Below are 5,000 nucleotides of genomic sequence, written 5' to 3' on the forward strand. Positions count from 1 at the left end.
TGAGGTCGTTGTACGAGGTGTCGCACGCCACACCGCCAGCCGGCTGTGCACGCTACCGAGAAAGTACCGGTATGCGAACCGCCAGGCGACGGGCGCGCATCGCACGTTTAAGGAGACGCGGCCGGCCACACAGGCGACCACGACACTCCCACGTCTCCGAAGCGGGACAAACGCCGCGCGCTTCAGTATACGTAGCCGACCCTCAGCCAGACGTGGCCCGGGAACGGAATCCATGGACCGCAATGTGCGTTCGAAACGTCGATGTTCATGTGTCCTGCAGTTCACATGTCGACGCGCAATTTGCTGCGTTCTTCATCGACCCACGAGCCGAGTGATCCACCGTCCTGGGTGATCTTTTCCTTTTCAGTCTCCCACTGTCTCTTTCAAGACAGTAGCATTTGCGGGACTGAGGCGTCTGACGGCCCCTGTTCCACTATTTTTTTTGTGTCCAACGGCCTCACAGCCGATCGGCGTCGTACGGCTCCACACCGGAGCGGACAGGCACTCGGGCGAACGTCATTCAAAACCGGCGCCAGGCGCCAGGTACCGCAGGCCAGCCGCTCCAGAGCTTCAGCGCTCGTACCACACAACAACAACAACAACACTTCCGCTAGTTTTGAGAGGCACGCGTGGTTCCGCACGCGGCGCACGGCCACTGCCGTACAGGTAGCGTGTTGCGCGACACGACACGCACATCGAAAGACATGCAGTCTAGTCGGTAATGATCCTTCCGCAGGTTCACCTACGGAAACCTTGTTACGACTTTTACTTCCTCTAAATGATCAAGTTTGGTCATCTTTCCGGTAGCATCGGCAACGACAGAGTCGATGCCGCGTACCAGTCCGAAGACCTCACTAAATCATTCAATCGGTAGTAGCGACGGGCGGTGTGTACAAAGGGCAGGGACGTAATCAACGCGAGCTTATGACTCGCGCTTACTGGGAATTCCTCGTTCATGGGGAACAATTGCAAGCCCCAATCCCTAGCACGAAGGAGGTTCAGCGGGTTACCCCGACCTTTCGGCCTAGGAAGACACGCTGATTCCTTCAGTGTAGCGCGCGTGCGGCCCAGAACATCTAAGGGCATCACAGACCTGTTATTGCTCAATCTCGTGCGGCTAGAAGCCGCCTGTCCCTCTAAGAAGAAAAGTAATCGCTGACAGCACGAAGGATGTCACGCGACTAGTTAGCAGGCTAGAGTCTCGTTCGTTATCGGAATTAACCAGACAAATCGCTCCACCAACTAAGAACGGCCATGCACCACCACCCACCGAATCAAGAAAGAGCTATCAATCAGTCAATCCTTCCGGTGTCCGGGCCTGGTGAGGTTTCCCGTGTTGAGTCAAATTAAGCCGCAGGCTCCACTCCTGGTGGTGCCCTTCCGTCAATTCCTTTAAGTTTCAGCTTTGCAACCATACTTCCCCCGGAACCCAAAAGCTTTGGTTTCCCGGAGGCTGCCCGCCGAGTCATCGGAGGAACTGCGGCGGATCGCTGGCTGGCATCGTTTATGGTTAGAACTAGGGCGGTATCTGATCGCCTTCGAACCTCTAACTTTCGTTCTTGATTAATGAAAACATACTTGGCAAATGCTTTCGCTTCTGTTCGTCTTGCGACGATCCAAGAATTTCACCTCTAACGTCGCAATACGAATGCCCCCGCCTGTCTTTATTAATCATTACCTCGGGTTCCGAAAAACCAACAAAATAGAACCGAGGTCCTATTCCATTATTCCATGCACACAGTATTCAGGCGGGCTTGCCTGCTTTAAGCACTCTAATTTGTTCAAAGTAAACGTGCCGGCCCACCGAGACACTCAACAAAGAGCACCCTGGTAGGATTTAAACGGGGTCCGCCTCGGGACGCGAAAGCACCCCTTCGGCTCGCCCCACCGGCAGGACGTCCCACGATACATGCCAGTTAAACACCGACGGGCGGTGAACCAACAGCGTGGGACACAAATCCAACTACGAGCTTTTTAACCGCAACAACTTTAATATACGCTATTGGAGCTGGAATTACCGCGGCTGCTGGCACCAGACTTGCCCTCCAATAGATACTCGTTAAAGGATTTAAAGTGTACTCATTCCGATTACGGGGCCTCGGATGAGTCCCGTATCGTTATTTTTCGTCACTACCTCCCCGTGCCGGGAGTGGGTAATTTGCGCGCCTGCTGCCTTCCTTGGATGTGGTAGCCGTTTCTCAGGCTCCCTCTCCGGAATCGAACCCTGATTCCCCGTTACCCGTTACAACCATGGTAGGCGCAGAACCTACCATCGACAGTTGATAAGGCAGACATTTGAAAGATGCGTCGCCGGTACGAGGACCGTGCGATCAGCCCAAAGTTATTCAGAGTCACCAAGGCAAACGGACCAGACAAGCCAATCCGATTGGTTTTGATCTAATAAAAGCGCCCCTTCCATCTCTGGTCGGGACTCTGTTTGCATGTATTAGCTCTAGAATTACCACAGTTATCCAAGTAACGTGGGTACGATCTAAGGAACCATAACTGATTTAATGAGCCATTCGCGGTTTCACCTTAATGCGGCTTGTACTGAGACATGCATGGCTTAATCTTTGAGACAAGCATATGACTACTGGCAGGATCAACCAGGGAGCTGCGTCAACTAGAGCTGAGCAGCCGGCCGCCCGGGAGTGTGTCCCGGGGGCCCGCGCGAACACGCAAGCGTCCGCTCAATTATTCTGCAAACAGGAGGAGGCCGAGCTCCCCTGCACGATACACCTCGAAACCCTCTCAGGTCCTGGCGGCGCGCAGCGCCGTCCTAGGTACTTGGTCGGTTTCGAGAGAGGCGCAATCGCCCGGAGTTAGGCGAGTAGACGGTTTTAGTGAGAACACCCTTGCTCCCAACTGAGCTTGCCGCTGCCGACAGAGGCCCGGGAGCGTGCTGTCGTGGCATTGCCGGCGGGAGACAACACGCGCCACCTATGGTGACCGGCAGCTCCAACGCCAGCGCCACACAAGGGCAAAGCCCCACTTGGGTGCAGAAGCGAACTCTCCCAGCACAGCGCACGCGCCAACACGTCCGCACAACTGCGATACAAACCACCTGCGAGAACCGCTGGGGCGACCGAGCAGCAGACGGCGTCGCGGCGCCGAGTGCCAGGCGGCGGCGCATCCTCAACGCACACAGTCCTCAATCAGACCAGCACACTGCAGATGTCCACCGCGCTTCGCACCGGGCTCGGCTGAACCAACTTTGGCCGCCAGGCGCCGCGTGCAGGGTGCGCCGCAGCGTAGCTGCGCCGCCTGCCGGGCCCGTCGGCTGGCGCTCCTGCCACTCGGCGCCCCCCACCAGCCGCCTGTTGCGCGTGCGCCCACGCAGCGCGCGGCCAACACGCCGGGCGGCCCCCCTTCACCGGCCGGGAACAGTCCCACCAAGCCACCGCCGCGTATCGCTTCATACCCACATGGGAATAGTCACGTGTGTGGATGTGGCGGGTACCGCTGAAACAACCGGTTAATAGCTGTACCGATCGTCGCCATCACAGATTCACCTCCAGCGTGAACAACCGCTCAACAACGGATTTCCAGTTCATTTGCGTATCTTGGGCAGTAAACGTAGATGTCCACCTACATTTGCGAATTCAACAATTCTTGCATGCCAGGATGTCATGTGTCACGACACGCTACATCAGACCACATACACACTGCGACATGTGCAGAAGAGAACACGTGGAAGGTGGCCCGCGCACGTATGCGATGTCCCTTCCGCGATCCACTGTCAACCGGCATCTGCGGCATGTCCCAGATATGGAACGCGGTCCACCAGGGTAGCACTTTGTGTGAGGCAATACGACAAAGTCGGAATACACGCGTCACTACATCAGACGGCTCACGCTGACCTGACCTGACTCACCGCACCACCACCCCCAGCGACCCAGGGTGACATACAATGCGTTCGTACGTTCCTCCCACACGCCTCTACGGCGTACCACAGTGCAACCTAGCTGTTATTGGGAGACGAGACAAGTAGCATCGAGCACAACATATGGAAATTGAGATTCGACACCGTTGGGCACAGCCAGCGTACGGTCACACGTATCACACTACTTCACTCTGTACGTAACGACCGATGATCGGTACAGCGTGTGGGTTACGCGTACGACATCAGCGGACAATGGACACAGACCATACCACGACGTACACTGAGGGCGTCGACATCTGAATGCAACTGAACAGCTGCGAGGCTCATTTAACACTCAAACGCCAGACCGACCAGCTTGAGAGGACAGAGACACAAAGAGGGGGACAGAGGGAGGGGGGGGGGGCGATATAGTCCTATTGCAGTACAATTGACAGTGGATAGCGGGAATATGTGGAAAGTAAGCAACACTCGCAAGACATCTACATGAGGATAACAACGACACCAGAGATTCCGAGCAGTGAACTATGTTAGGCAAAGGGACAACGTGGGTTAGGTTAAGGGACAACGTGGGTTAGGTTAAGGGACAACGTGGGTTAGGTTAAGGGACAACGTGGGTTAGGTTAAGGGACAACGTGGGTTAGGTTAAGGGACAACGTGGGTTAGGTTAAGGGACAACGTGGGTTAGGTTAAGGGACAACGTGGGTTAGGTTAAGGGACAACGTGGGTTAGGTTAAGGGACAACGTGGGTTAGGTTAAGGGACAACGTGGGTTAGGTTAAGGGACAACGTGGGTTAGGTTAAGGGACAACGTGAGTTAGGTTAAGGGACAACGTGAGTTAGGTTAAGGGACAACGTGAGTTAGGTTAAGGGACAACTTGAGTTAGGTTAAGGGACAACTTGAGTTAGGTTAAGGGACAACTTGAGTTAGGTTAAGGGACAACTTGAGTTAGGTTAAGGGACAACTTGAGTTAGGTTAAGGGACAACTTGAGTTAGGTTAAGGGATAATGTGGTACAACCACAGTTAGGTTAAGCGATAATGTGGTACAACCACAGTTAGGTTAAGCGATAATGTGGTACAACCACAGTTAGGTTAAGCGATAATGTGGTACAACCACAG

General features: G+C 54.8%; 2 non-coding genes and 1 pseudogene across 2 annotated transcripts; all 3 read right to left on the minus strand.

The window, feature by feature from the left end:
* Positions 1-8, minus strand: part of LOC126313608 (large subunit ribosomal RNA) — a 4,758-nt pseudogene extending 4,750 nt beyond the window's left edge.
* A 188-nt stretch (positions 9-196) lies between these two features.
* Positions 197-351, minus strand: LOC126313605 (5.8S ribosomal RNA). The gene has a single exon (XR_007555271.1). It is a non-coding gene; the product is annotated as a 5.8S ribosomal RNA (ribosomal RNA).
* Positions 352-719: 368 nt separating this feature from the next.
* Positions 720-2,613, minus strand: LOC126313528 (small subunit ribosomal RNA). Its single transcript, XR_007555213.1, has one exon. It is a non-coding gene; the product is annotated as a small subunit ribosomal RNA (ribosomal RNA).
* Between the last annotated feature and the right edge of the window lie 2,387 nt (positions 2,614-5,000).

Source organism: Schistocerca gregaria, unplaced genomic scaffold, assembly GCF_023897955.1.
Source record: "Schistocerca gregaria isolate iqSchGreg1 unplaced genomic scaffold, iqSchGreg1.2 ptg000483l, whole genome shotgun sequence".
NCBI lineage: Eukaryota > Metazoa > Arthropoda > Insecta > Orthoptera > Acrididae > Schistocerca > Schistocerca gregaria.